Here is a 16,306-nt window from a genome sequence, read left to right as displayed (position 1 = left end):
TATATATATATATATATATATATATATATATATATATAATGATCTTCTATAATATGTTTACTATAGCCCCTACCAGAACTAGTTCAGTTCATTGTCCAGGAGAACCTGACTCTCGAAAAGATCAGAGTAACAGAAATTGAATTAAATTTAATAGTTCAAAGGGCAGAATCATACATTTCAGGGCTGTTGTCTGTTCAGATTTTGTAAGCTAGAAATGATGGAGAGGAAAATGAGACAGTATCCAAAAGGACTAATCAGATGAGGGACTATTTTTAGTAAAGAGAGAGAAATACTAATGCCATGTTCAAAGCACTGACAAGAATCAACCTATTGTCACATGTAAATTTAGTTCTTTTTAAGAAAGATATAATAAATTGGGAAACAATTACATCTGAATAACCTTAGAGAACTTATCTTAAGTAAAATGATCAGAAAAATTTATTCTTACAAAACAAAGTCGGAGAAATTAAATTACTACTGTATAGAAATACAACTGGGAAGTAAATGCCACCAAGGAGTCAAAGGGCAGCATCTGTCCAAGTACAAATGTATGTGCATTGGACATGAACACACTCATCCAGGAAACCAGTTTATGACCACCAGATGACAAACGCTCAGTAGCAGCCTTCAGACAGAATAATTAGAAATTGGAGTATCTTAAGAAATGTTATACAACATTGCAACTAAAGAAAGTCATAAAACTAATTTTTCCAGGAATTTACCCACCAGTCATATGTTCCTATTTTTAATTGATACAAAAGAAACAACAAAAAGCCCTGAAGTTCACTATTGGTTCAAGTAACCAATCAAAAGCCTGGAAGTGCAATTAACCTGTTTCAACAACATGAATGTCCTTTGACTATGCCATATTTTGCCTCATTCTTCCCTTATCCCTGGCTGGAAAGAATCACACTGAATTACGACACTATGACCACAATGAAGTAGGCAGCTTTATACAGGGACAATTCAGGTGTTTTAGTGTGACAGGTTTGTCTAGATATAGGGAGGTTATATTTACTATTTCTATAGATTTTAGCTTTAAAAAAAAAAAAAAACAAAAAAAACCACAAAAAAAACAAACAAAAAAACCCCCACCACCTTGAATTTGTATAAACTATACTTTAAAAATACTTCCTTCAGAAGATTTGGCTTTATTTCAGTCATTCTCCAATTGCTAACATGTGAGGGATGAAGTGATAAATTAAAGTACAAGACCCTGGTGCAGCTCTACGACCAGACTAGTTTGCCAGAAGGCACTAGAAACCTCTCTGGAAGAAATCAGATGTTGAACAAACTGGTTCTGGCAGGCTTTAAGGCATGATAGGAATATTCTTGCTGTATTTTTATTGTTTCTATATTTAGAATTTTCCAGTAATTGTTGCATCATTTGATGACACATTGTGTCAATGTGAGGAGAAACAGGACAAAAGTAAACTATTTGTCTTTTGTGTTTACCTGATTTGTCATGAATACTAAAGCAGTATATTGATCTGTGTGCCAGGAATTTATGAGGCTAGCAGAATTTTAAAGTGGTGGTTTAATAGCAAAAGTAAATATTCTGAGGCTTCCATACGCAGAACTAGTCCTGCAATAGAGCCTAAAACTATTCTGAAATATAATGGGTTAAATCTATTTTAATGAAATAATGTCCACTGAAAGACTATTAAGTTTTCATTCTCTCTAGACAATTTTTTTTTTTCATGTATGCTGATATTTTTGATAACCTATGTTATTCATTTTAGTGCTTAAAATTCAAATTATACCATTAGATTCTCACTCATAATGTTTCTTCAAATATATTCCCTGGTTAACTTTTTTACATGATGTGTTGGTGGATAATTATTCTAGTTAATAGAAAAGAGCATACAAACTGCTCCCTGGGTTTGTTTTGGGTTTTGTTTTTGTTTTTAAAGCTAATCACCTATAATATTTTATAACTTTCTTCTCTAGAAACCTTTAAATCACAAAATCCTTGTTCATGCAAATAATGCAGAAAAACTGTGTTTAGAAGTATACTTTCCCCTGAGATTATTTTGTTACGACTGTTTCATTTTGAACAGAGATAACACAGATAGCAGTGGCTGCCTAATATATATCAGTGTCAAATTCCATTAACATTATGATTAATTACCAAAAAAATAATAAAATCAGCCAGATTATATTTTTATTCACCTGTCAAAAAAACCTTTTTTCTTTGAATCCGTGTGCATTAATTTGTGCTAGTGCACACAAAGAATGCATAGATTTATTATATTGAAAGTATCATAACGGCCAAAAAGAAGAGTATTATATATCTAGAAATAGGAAATATTTGCTAGACTAATTAAGCTCTTAACAGTCTAATTAAAAAAAATAAAATCAGGTATTTATTAGTCAAGTTACACTCGCTGCAGTCCATATTAATTCAGTGAAGCTTTATAAATAACAAAATTGTTATTCAAAAACACTCACTGGTACCTGTCGCCTTTTCTCCACTATATTCACTCCTTTGATTTCACTCCATTTCCTAAGGTTGAGACTTCAGACTCCTTGAAAAAAAGAGAAATAGTGTGTTATTATGGTTAGCTGTTAAGTCTCTCAAAGTCTTCACTGAGAGGAATTCAAAGCTGACATGGCAGATCTGGTTTTATACATTTCAATGTCACAGCACGCTTCCTTCTTGTTGCTTCCTAGCTAAAGGCTGGAAGATGTATATCACTTTCCCCAGCCTTCATGGAAATACGGGTACATTGTTGGTCACCCTCAGACTCTCTGAGAGCCTCAGACCTTGTCCAGATATAACACAGAGACCTGCATCTCCAGCATATTCAACAATGGCCACTTGGCCACTACACACTGGTTAAGTCAAGCTACAATGAGGCAGGGACCAAGTCCAGCTCAGTCATGTCTCAAGACACCACACTGCCAGGCCAACATAGAGGAAAAATTGTATTTATTAGAGTACAGTATATTTTTTTGAGGATAATCTCTCCTGTTGGAGAAGTAACTTCATTTACTAAGATGCCTTCATGACTTTAATTTCAAATGTGTTACTTTTTCTAGAGTATGAAGTAATTTTATCTGCATTTCACCTTTAGTTTATGGAAAGTCATCACATAAGTTTGGAAAAAAAAATAATGGACAACAAGTACTTTATAGTCCTTGAAAAATAATTAGGGGAATGGAAACCTATAAATTCGGTCTGTAACCAATGGATAAAGTCTTTATGAAGGTACTTGAAATATCTCATAATTTTTACTGTGGTGAAGTATACTTCTTTAAGAGTATCCAATTCCCTTACCCAATGTTTATTAAAAATAAGGGAGGGGGGGGAGACCTTCTGTATTGCCTAGCTCTGCTCTTAATTCAATGTACTGAAGGAATATATGCACCTCAGAAAGATGTTTCTTCTTTTTTATTTTTTTTTCTTTTTCCCTATAAATGTACCATAACGAAATTTTAACTGAGAATTTCATTACCTACTTTGATTTTTGCATGCCCAAAAAACTGTGGGTAAGAATTCCATGATGGCTTCTTCTGAGTAAAGCTAATTTGCCCCCTCATAATTTTTCTTCCTGTATTCTGTCATTCCCAATCCATCTCCACTGTCAATACTGTGTATATCTTTCTCCCTTAACTTCGTAGTTTTCTGAATATATTTACTGTAATTTTCTAGTTACTGTTCTTTACATCTCTGGAAAGCTGTTTCAGTTTCAACTTTAGATTAGTCATTTCTTCACTGCACCCTTTTAGGACCTCTCTCCTCTACAGTATTATCTTTAAACTGAAATCTAACCTGATTTCTCATTGCTGATCCAGTTCTATATCTATATCTTCCTGTCCAGAATTTTCTTCAAAAATTTTTAGTGTTAGGTTCAACACACTAAAACTCATCTCCTTCTTCATTAACATCAACTCTGTCAGTAAATAGACAGTTGCTGACGTTTTCAACATCAGTATTATGTAGAGTCCTCCCCTATTTTTGGATTTCACAACTGAGTTTGCCAAATCCTTCAGAATTGCACTTCACATTTCCTAAAAAATATCTCCACTAGTGCATCCTCAAGACATTGTATTATTTATACCTTCTGTTGATATAATGTTCTGCTATCCAGCTTTTTTTCCCCTTCCCTTCCCTTCCCTTCCCTTCCCTTCCCTTCCCTTCCCTTCCCTCAGCTAGTCAGGGTTGAGGGTCCTTCAGAAATTCAGATTGGATGTAGACATCTTCCACCTGTCAAATTCTTATACTTGTATGTGGCATTTGAGTTTTTAGACAATCCCCAGCCCCTGGACCCTGGTTCTGTGTCATACAGGAGGGATATATCTCTGCAAAGCCACAGCATGTACCTTATCTTTGTGCTTGGCTGTATTCCTACCTTGCTTTTGCTTCTTTCTTAGAGAAAGAACCCAGTCTTTTCCCAGCTTTTAAGATTTCTATTTTTCACTGGCTACTGATTGACCAATGAAAAATTGTTTACTGTTCTTGTTCTCTGTTTCCATACATCTTTTCCCATGCATAAACATGAACAACGTAGCAAAAGACACTGAGTACCAACATATTCATGCAATAGGCTACTGAATTTTTTCCTTTGTTTTACATAGCAATTTCTGTGAAGCTGCAGAGTGGCAATTGATGTGAAGTAGTGTTTCTTATCTGACATACCTGTAATATGAGAGAACTACTAATATTTTCAAATCACATGTCTGTATCTTGGTTTCATACATTTGTTTTCTACTTTATACATAAAGTGCATTATATTCTTACAAAAAAAATCAAGCTTTTTCTTTACTGAAAATGTTGCCTGATGACTTGTGGATAACTGCATGTAGCAGTACTGTATCATATTTTTCTTTAAGCCTTTTTTTCCCCTCGGAAAAAGAATCAGATTTATAATCTTCTTATGCAATTTTTCAGGGAGGATTTTCAGCTTGGTAACTGCACATATGGAAATATTACACAAACTAATAATGTATCTATTCTCAATAACCTGCATCTAGTTGATTACACCTATAGGTAAGGAGTGCATTATTTTGTGAAAGGAGCAGATGTTAGGTTATAACACATTTGAATAAGGTCTGCCCAAGTTAATAATTCTGAGGTAAGATTTACTGGCAGATGTAAGATCTTCCATTAGATCAACTGATACACTTTGAGAACTCTTTTTTGATCATATAATCCCAAATTAATATTGGATAGAGAAAGGCTGAATTCAGTGTCAGGCAGATTTTGACAACTATTAACTGCATCTGAGACAAGTACTGGTTGAGGAGAAGGAAGTTGAGTTAAAAAATGGAGACTCAGTAACATCATCAGTCCCATTTTTCAAAGACAGATCTCAGAAAGTACCGTTTCTGGACTGTTGAATCTTTTGTTAGGAATGGGTAGAAGGGAATTCTAGTATCCCATAAAATCAGTATATTTGTGGGTCCTGTCAATAGGAATTGTAATTTTATTTCTACGGTTTGTCTTTGGTCTGCCTTGAGAAACAAATCAAAGAAATCAGAACTCAAGAAAAAGTATGAAAACTTTTATTTCATAGCAATCTTTTATCCACTTCCTGATTGAATTAATTCTAGCTTATGGTGGGGTGGTTTTTTTTGGTTTTGTTTTATTTTGTTTTGTTTTGTTTTGTTTTGTTTTGTCCCACAGTTACCATGAGGTTATTTAGTGGATTGTGTTACACTCTAGAAGGTATTTTTTTTAATCTAAAAATTTTAATAGTTTTTTTTTTTTTTTTCCTCAGGTTTTGAATTATTGCATTGATTGCACTGATGTTGATTGTTCTAAGATATGTTTTACTAGGTTTATATCTGTGAAATTTGGCAGATATAAGTTAAGCTTCTAGTACAATATCTTTCATCATTTGGGTTCTTTCAGTGCAGATTTTAATTATTAAAGGGCATTTGCTGGGACAGCTACATCAAGTGATTTCTGAACATTCTGGGAATTTGAAGTCCCCACATATTTCAAACATGAAGATATTTGCAAGACTGAAGAAAATATTTAAAAGGAAGTACTTGGATTTCTCTTTGCTGTACCTAAGGATAATGTTAAAGGGAATGATAGGCAATGGACCAACTGATGGGCAACATGCTTTGTGTTATTCCAACAGAAACTGGATATACAAGTTGCAGTCCATATGCTGCTTCTTCCAGATGTTTTCTGTTCAATATAGGGAGAGTGTCAAATGGCATATTGCCACACTGTATCATCAGGAGTCTTGTGCAATATCAATTATAAATACTTGGCAATACAAATGCTCAGGGTAAGAGCTTTTGTCTGTGGTTTATTGTACTCTTTTAATTCCTGTACACTGAAACAAACCTTGAGGCAGTTGGCAGGTGGCATCAGACAGAACAGATCTCAAGCCACTTCATCCTCCACTTGACCAGTAGACCATTTCACATCAATCTTGTGCTTCAGTACATTCAGAGAAAGTTTACTAAACTCTTCTGTCCTGAAACCTCTTGATCTACTGTTACTATCTGGCTCTATATCTAATTTACTATATTAGAAGATACCCTTCCTCTTATTTCCAATTTTATTGTAATGTAGCTACAAAATAGTGACCAACTTATGGTTCAGTTCATATATATACATATATATATATATATATATATGAACTGAATGAACTATATAAAACATGACTATTTCTGTTAAAGTACATGTATTTGTTCTACTGAAATGTGAAAACAAAAGATTCAAATCCATTTCATTATGCTGTGATTAAATGAAATTTTTAAATATCCTGCTGTTATGTTACACTATGAGTTATTTCAGAATAATAAAGGGTCATTTTGAGAACTATGAGTTTCAGGGAAATGAGTTCTGAAAATACACCAAATAAGAACATAAATGTTTTGTAAAATACTGTTGGATTCACTGGTACTTAAAAATACGTTTATTTGCAGTTCTTAAATGCACATGTGACCACGACACTTACTACTAAAATAGTGCAGTGTTAGTACACTTACTACTGAAATAGTTGTTTTAGTTCAGAATAAAGATGGAACTTTAAGTGCATGTAACCAGTGAAAACACTTTGCCTGCACAGTAACAGGAACCTAATCTTTATAGATTTTTATGGCTGCAATGGTGAGTGATATAGATATTAATATCCATATTATGTTGCAGTCACTTATGGAATAAAGTCTTCCTATCTCTTCAAGCTAAAGTTGTGTATGAAATAATAGGTACAGATGTCCTTAGCTTATAATTTTAGACATAGAAAGCATTCAAAAAATTAAATTATTGAAAAGTATCTTTTTTACTTTAAATAGAAATGTCTGGGAAAAATTAATTTGTTTTAAGGATTTATATATAAAATATATTAAAGTCTAGCTTACAACTTCATTCAATCTTCACACAATAGAATCTTATGTATAACAAATTTGACCTTTTTTTGTAGCACTTTAGGGTAAAGTTGTTTGACTGATATATTTCAGGCCACAATATTAGGTTGTACGTATATCTTAATTGTAAGAATTAATTTAACTTCAACATCAAAGCATTCCAGAATCCAAGAAAAGATTGATTTATGAAAAAAATTTTTGGTGATTTTATGATTAAAATAAGAAATCTCCCCAAGTTTAAGGAAGATAAACTAGAGAAAAACAAGGATGTACATTCGTTTCCAGTTTTATTCATAAAAATTCATAGAATTACCTAGAATTCTTAGAACTGTGAATTATTCCTAGATAGGAAAATGGCTTTCCAAACACTCTCAGTTGTATATTTATTATTCTGAGAGACAGTCTGATCTTTGCAAGAAGGGCAGAGAATCATAATAATAAACCATAATGCTGAATGTTGTTCTTAAGGCCATTCACAGGCACCATCTGTGTCCCCATTTGTTTAAGCTATGGCAAGGTACTGACCTCTGAAGGTGTACTAGGTTCTTCCAAAGTTAGCTCCAACTTTACCCTGACTCTATAAAAGGTATGCAAATCAATATACTGTAGCTTTTTATGTTGGCAGCATTGCACCAATGTTAAGTGGCTGAGTGCTCAGTAGTAATCTAAGCTGCATCCTCAGCCAAAGACATCTGCCATTTCACCTTCATTGTGAAATTCATTAGGTGCCAACCAGTCCTTTCAAACTTGCTCCTATTTGAAAATTACTTTATTCAAGAAGAAAAAAAAAAAAAATACATGCCTGATGAATTTTATGATTGGAATGATATCTTACTGTGCATCAAACTGAGAGTGTCACCTTCAAATAAGTAGCTGAATTTCAGTACTTTTCCAAAACATAGAAGAGAAGGTCACGTTTGTGGTGGAAAATTACTATCTAGAAAACTCTAAGAATGCAGTGTCCATGAATGGTAATGAACGTTTGTGGTTGGTTGGTTTGTTTTGGGTTTTTTGGTTTTGGGTGGGTTGGTTTTTTTGGTGTTTTGTTTTTTTTTTTTTTCTCCTTCTCTCAACTGCCTTAATTACATGATTAGTTTGGCTTTTAGTGTTCATTTATCTGGGTAATAAAGGAAAAGTTCTGAATTTGGCCTTTCATTGATACAAGAAGCAATGTACAAAGTTGAATAAGTGTAAGAGGTTGAAAATGTTCAACAGACAAAAGTATTATACACTGATACTCTTTTCTCTCTAATACTTAACAGAATAAGCATCCAAAGCCCCAGGCTGTGCTGAGTACAGAGACTTGTGAACATCACTAAGAATTAACAGTGGAAATTTTTTGTGAAAATAATTTGAAAGGTGTATGTAGAGTAATATCCCAAAATCTTCCATGTGAGAAGTGCACTGAGACTAGTTGATACTAATTTCAAAATATGATAGATATTTCAGATGATTATTTATTATTATGGTAAACTCACAGTAGCAAGTCATGTTTCCAAAATGGAAATTCAAAAGAATAAGATGAATAAATTATTTTTATGGTGTTTTTCCAATTTCCCCAGGTGAAAAATACCAATTTAGGTCATATCATTTGACAGCACAAGATGCAGGTGAGAAAAAAAAAAAAATATCCGGCAAGAAAACTGAAAAATGCTGAAGTAGTGTCAGTTGCAATGGAGTTAGAATTTATTTTGAAAACACTATGTCAGTCAGTTTTGTGGGGTTTTATAACTTTTCAAAGCTGAAATTTTTTGTTTGTTTGTTTTGCAAAACTTAAGGCCATTGTTTCATATTTATACTACCATGATTTTGAACCAGCATAATCTGAATAAAACATTTCACAAGGAAAAATATTTTTAAGAGATTAATTTTGACCTGTGGTCAAGTTTCTCACCTTGCCCTCTCTGACTATCTATTACTTGGAATTGGGGGCTTGGAATATGACAGAAGGGTCATACTGGTTTCTAGTTTTTGCTCATTGGCAAAACCTTTCAGGAATATTTTTGAAGTTCTGAAATACAAATTTGTACATACTCAGTGGTTATTTGTAGAGTCTGACAGCTAAATTTTCTCTTTTTTTTCTGTCTAATCTGAACATTTGTTTTTTTCTTATAGTTCCAGTGTAATGATTAAGAAAGAGATGATTCATTCTTAGATGTCCAAATACGATCCACCCTGGGATACGTAGGGCTATAAGACTTTCCCTCACTTAAAGTGTTGAAAGTCAACTACTATCCTCTCTCTGGGGAGCTTGTCCAGTTTGCACAATCAGTTGATGTTTTCTGCTAAGTTAAGAATGCTACTTGATGCTTTACTATAACCCATTAACTGTTTTATTCCTTGGTGGATGCAACTTATTCGACATTGATATGATTGAGACTGGAGGTAATGGGAAATTATTCCATATTCTCCTATTGTGGTGAAAAAAAAAAAAAGTAGAAACATAACTTTGCTCATTATTTGCTAATTCATTAGCTAGCATTATAGGCAATGATCTCTCTTTTTTAGTCAGTATACTTGAGGCCTTATAGCAATTCTTTCTATGTTCTTGACTGACTTCATGACAGTGCTGTTTACATTCTACTAAGTTGTTCAGGAAGCCAACATTATTTTGTCCAGATTTTCATATTCAAATTCAAATTTGCTTAATCCACATACTTTTCAGCCTTGTGACTTCTTTCTTTACAAAGTTGTTTTGTTATTACTATGGCTGGTAATGTTGGATAGAATTGTTAATGTTTACTATGAATAGTCTTATTGTTTTACATTGTCAATTTGTGCTATGTTGTCAAGGACAGCTTCTAATTCCCACTTAAAACTATTTTTATATGCAATTTTGACATAAGTAATTGCCTCAAATATGCACACTTATGAATAGGTACTTTATAGTTCTGAAATATTTTTACGGCAGTAGTATTAACTAAAATTTGTCATTCTTCTTGTAAAGTGCATAAAATACAGCTGTCAGTGGGCAACTTTGTCTCATATACTCTATGTGTCCTTTTTTACAGTATATGAAAATCTATAATTTAGAAAAAGTCTATTCCTACCAAGTAGATCCTAACCTGACACATGCTTAATATTAACCAAATATTCAGTAAGATACCTCACTGGTCAAATTACTGCATTGTTGATAAGTGCCCTACTTTATAGTCTTTTTCTGCATAAGACATCTCTATCTCAATCCTCTAGTAATTGGATCTAGTTAGCTAAAAGTGTAGAGTACATTTTTCTAGATCAATATTAGTGTCATTCTCTACTGGCAGTCCATGCAGGCAATGCAGTGCTTTTTGATGTCTCATCCACCCTAATTTTGCTTAAGATATATTAATACAATAGTATAAAAATGAATTAATCCATTGCGGAACTTAACTCTTATCTGTAGAATGTTATCAAGGAGAATAGTTCAGTGAATCTTCTATACAATGCCAAAACTAAAAATTCTCAAGCCAGAACTTCCATCCTCTGACTGCAACGGAACTAAAATGATTAAAGTTTAGTGAAGACTTATGGAACAGTGGAAGTGGTTTCTTCATACTAGCACCGTATTATTATACCATTAGAGACAGTGTGTAACACTGATTTAGTAATTTATTAATACTTCCCATAATTAATTTTTAAATCATACAATGTCTTTCAGGGAAAATTATTATATGAAATAGTAAAACCCTATTTGTATCTCATATTCCTGGTATTGATTTTACCTGATCTCTGAAAAGATATACAAAATCTGGAGGAGGAATTTTTTTTTTTCTGGTTGGTTTTTTTTGGTTTTGTATGGTTTTTTTGTTTGGTTGGTTTTGGGGGGGGGTGGTGGGTTTTTTTTGTGTGTGTGTGTGTGTTGGTTGTTGTGTTTTGTTTTGTTTTGTTTTGTTTTGTTTTGTTTTGTTTTGTTTTTTAGGGGGAGGGAGGGCATTTTGCATTGTTTTTACCATTGAGTATTATTGATTGACAATAACTAGTTGTATCAGTAACTACTTATCTTAGAAGACTCATGAGAACCGTAAGAACATCTCAGCATTATCTAGAGTGGAACTTCTTAAAGAGTATTTTGGTGTGTTAGGTGAAGATAGGAGTTATTCTTCTTGGGCAAGGACAAAGACAGACATCTCATCTGAGATAGATACACCCTTTAAATATGAAACTGAGCAAGGTATGTTAGTTGATGGTTTTCTGGCACTGTTGACAGAGAATATCTACGTAGGATTCATTTTCTTCCATGTAAAAATATAATGATTGAACCATGGAATACATCCATACTTTTAGAGGTATATGACATGTATGTCTTCATATCTGTCTCAGATCTTCATGCAGATAGCTTTTCCTTCTCTGAAAGATAAATAAATTGAATTGACAAAGGTTTTTTCATTTCTAAATTCTGTTCTGGATATTCCCTAAAGAGACCTGACTTCATCATCCATGCTTGGCTGTTTGTTACCAGCATTCATAGTTGGTTGTTTCATTGGGGTTTTTTGGGGTTTTTTTTTTTGTTTGATTGTCAACACTGCAGAACCTATATCTTTTCTGCAGGTATGCTTCTATAACCAAAATAGAATATTTCCTAGATTATTTCCATACCTGATTCTGTTTTCATTTACATTTATGCAACTCAAGTGAATGCAATGATCATTATGCATTTGAGGCTGAATTCTATCTGCAGAGATGTGATAGTAGTAATAGCCCCATTAAAAATTCATATTTGCATTTCTGGGCAAACTTTATCTAGAATGATGTCAGTAAAAATTTCCTGGAACCTTGCAATGTCAGTTTTACACAATCGTTTCTCAAACTATTTTATAAGCAGTGTATACTAATATACAAACATTAACTATATGCATGAATACACACAGTAGACTTATTAAAAGTTACCAGAAATATCCTGCACAGCAGTACTTTGTAATATACAGACCTATTTATTCACCTCAGAAGTCCTGAGCTGGCAGATCATTTAAATAATAAGTGCCAAAAATTCAGTTTCTTTTTATCCAACAAGGCATAGAATCCTTCAGACATATATGAGTTACATTTTGAAAATTGTTCTTTGAGAAGTCAATGTAGCTTGTCAATTTAGATATGTAGGTGAAAGAATCACAGTATTAATTTAAAATGATACCCCAGTTTCAAACCAAACCAGACAATATTTCTTCTGTATTCATAAATGCCAATGTTCTGTAAATATGTTACACTTTTGACATGGAATAAATTTCTAACCACTTGTTGGGAGCCTTCTTGTCTCAGAGTTCTCAAGCAAACAAGAATAATGACACAAATTGTGCAAAAAGGCTTGTATGAGTCTGTTTCAGATGTATATTCATCTCAGTTAAGATGACCTCCTGTTCCTCCCAAACATAAAATAAAGTTCAGGGGTAAACTGATCATAGTTGTTTAATGACTTCAAAATAAAGTTTGCTATGAATTTATGAGGAAAGTAGTCATATTCTTTTAGTCATAATAATAACTCAACTCCTTGAGACACAACCCATTTGTAAAGAGATTGAATCATTATCCTGACATTGGAGAAACATATGCTGTGATAGCAGCAAGACTAAAGGAAAACTCTTACCTAAAGAGGCAAAAATAATGCAGAACCTTTCAAAAAAAGAGAAAAAGATTCTCCTTTGTTCTCTGCAGTTATTACAAATTGGAAGAAGGCTACTATGTTTCTGCACTGGGTAACTGGTTAGTTATCTAGTTTACATCAACTTTTGACTGGTATAAATCTCAAATTATCCTCATTTTAAAAAAAAAAAAAAAAAAAAAAAAAAAAAAAAAAGGAAAGCATGTAATCCTTTTTTCTTATTATTCTTTTCTTTTTTTTTTTTCATTTCCACAATACAATGCTTCTACTACAACTTACGCAGTTGCTTTGAGACAGGAGGAATTGAGATGCAGCTAGAAAATATTGTTTGATTTTTTTCTAGCCATTAAAGGATGAAATAAATTTCCTTTTTAAAGGTGTTCTGTTTCAGAGAAAGCAAACTGAAAGCACATACCGGTACAGGAACATATTGGACCTCTTTTTTCCATTTTTATAAGGCACTTTTAACATAGACTTGCTTCTGTTTATGAGAACATTACACATTTTATTTTTTTTTTTTCCCCTGAATGTGCTTTGTTTTTTTTTTGTTATTTTAAAAATTTTTTTTATGAGTATATTCAACTAATATTAGTAAATTTGAAGTGACTTCACTAAACCTTAAATCCGCTTGCTATTAAGGAAAATAAAACATTGGGTAGTTGTTTAAAATGACAAAGTGAATGTTATATGGACTCAAATTTCCATCTCCACTTGCTGCAAGCTAGTAGTCAAATATCTCAAATCAATCACATTGACTTGTTAACTCCTTCTACCCTCTTTACTAATTCATGTGGTACGTTTACAAGTACCTGTTCTACTTCTCGACATCATGGAGATTTTTGAGTTAATCATAGCTGAGTTCTTGCTGGTTGTGGGTAAAAAGCTTGCTAGTCTTTCCTTGCAGCAGTCTGCCTCTTCATACAAAGTGAAAAGGGAAAAATAAAGTGATAGCTTAACAATATCTGAAACTCCTTTTGAAAAACAGTAATTCCAGTGCCAGTGAGTATCAGAGGAAGATGTGATTCACAGTGGTGGGAAATACAAGTGCAGGGTATGAGTTGGAGCAAAGATGCAAACATGTTAGTCCTGTATGCCTGTTTCTCCTGTACAGGATGAAAACAGCCTGAAATATATCTGTCTTTTTTGTTAATGTGTTCATCTCAAAATTAAGATCACTGTTAATACAGTAGTTCTGTGAAGTTGAGTACTGACATTCAAAAGGAGATGTAGTCTGAACCTTCAAATCATCTAGGACCACTTTTACAAAAAATTGGATATGAATTCATGCATACCATTGAATCAATTTCTTTTTAGTTTTAGGAGTGTCCTTTCCACAGCTTTTTAGGAGAATTCATGAAAAGCTTAGCTAATAAGAATAGCCCAAAGGCATATTTAAGCTAATGCATCCGAAATGAAATCTTAACCTTCAACCTTCATTTTCAAAAAGCATATTCTCTAATTAGATAGTGCACTTTTCATGCAAGTGAAGGTGTAATGTTGATGAGGTTATATATCACTGAGGGAAATTTTGCCACTACAAGGTCAACATCTGTTGACTTAGAAACTAGAAGGCATAATTCAACAGTTAAAATCATAGCTGCTTCTAGTAGGGTTAATTAAGAAATAACTCATGGTTTCCTGAAAACTCATATCAAATGCAAGCATCACCAAAGCTGAATATCTGTGTATTGCCCAGCATTGTGCATGTACAGCCCACACAGCATATATGTTAACAGAGGTGCAACCATGAACCTGTACACAGACAAGTTTTATTGTGGGTTTTTCTGGGTTCATATCTTGATAGGAGTAAAATTCTAAAAAGTAAAATTTATTTGCATTAGAGATACCATGTTTGTTCAATCCATTTAATAATTTTCAGTGTGTTTTCACAGTTTAGATATAAAGGTGTAACTGCTGTCCATAGAGCTTTGTGGTAAAATAATCTGGGCTTTCTGCTGTTGAAGATCTATATTTGAGTCATACATAGGTAACAAGTGAAGAAGAATTCAAGGTATTTTTCAGACTTTTCAGTCTCAAAATCACTATTATAAAATTTTAGCTGGTTTAAAATGTTTCAAATTCAGAACAGAGAATAGTTAATAGAGATGTTGCATATACAAAGCCAATAAGAAAGTGTTAATTTATTTGTTGAAGATTAACATGAAAATATTCTGTATTTGTACAATTCTGTATAATAATATTAATTATTATAGACTATAATGTAGTATATGATTATACATATATTTTTTCAGAGTGCTGTTCTGTACATTGGTAAAGAAAATTTGTCAGTGTTGTCCTCATTGTTAGTTAATGTGGGATGGGGAGAACAACTATTTTGGGTCTGATGTAAATTATTTTAGCTATCCATTTCGAACTAAAAAGTAGGAATTTGCCATAATCATGAGACTAATTTCTCTAGAGCTTCTGAAAATTGCATTAGCCAATGGAAAACCAAATAAAAGTTTGAAAGTTGAATCTACCTGTTAGCTTGGAATATTGGAGTAAAATTGAGCAAAAAGCTAAGCCTAGAAATTCTTGACTGAAGAATCCATATCACACAGGAGGTGTAAGAGACTGTTGGCTGACATATTTAATAGTAAAAAATAAATTATGCTGTAAGATTGAAATGATGCTTTAAGAGCATGATGAATGAGATGTAGCAGCAGCTTTCTCTGCATGTTGGGGTAGTTATGGTAAGCTGTTTCTACTCTCTCTCCAGAAACCTCCTTAAACCATGGGACATTTCTCTGTCACCCACATACACAAAGTTCAACTCCTGAAGAAACTCTTTCTTCAGAATTACTACTGACATGCACTCTCTTGATACCTATTACCATTAAACAAGTCAAAAACGCCTTCTAGATAGAAGTATTTTCTAGCACTTTCATATGCTTTTATATAGAACTGTCTTCTTCCATTTGGTCTTCATCCTTCCAGCTGCTTTTTTATCTTACTTCTCCTCTTCCCTCCTCCTCCTCCTCCTCTTCCTTTTTCTCTTCCTCTTCTTCACCACCATCCCCAAGCCTCTGCTCTTCAGTCTCCCTAGCTTTCTTCCCTTTAGTCTCATCAGGCTGGCCAACCTGAGGCACCCGGTAATTGTACTTGGCCATGGCCCAGTCCACAGCCATGGGCCACCCTTTAATCTCCCTCATGTTCAGCCCCCAAAGGGCCTTGGCTGCTTCCAGAATGTTCCGCAGCTGCACGAAGGCTAATCCCCACATTTTCCCATCCAGTTTCTTGGGGATGTTGACCTTCAGGGCACTGCCAAAGGGTGAGACAAGGGACCTCAGGTCATCCTCAGAGCACCTGAAGCTGAGGTTGCAAGTGATCAGCTGGGCTCTTTGGAAAGGGGCTTTGGGCTTCTTGGCTCTCAGGGAGGCCACGGTGTCTACCTTG

The sequence above is a fragment of the Athene cunicularia genome (assembly GCF_003259725.1).
Source record: "Athene cunicularia isolate RWA chromosome Z unlocalized genomic scaffold, athCun1 chrZ_part4, whole genome shotgun sequence".
In the NCBI taxonomy this organism is placed as follows: domain Eukaryota; kingdom Metazoa; phylum Chordata; class Aves; order Strigiformes; family Strigidae; genus Athene; species Athene cunicularia.
This window is presented reverse-complemented; position numbering follows the sequence as displayed.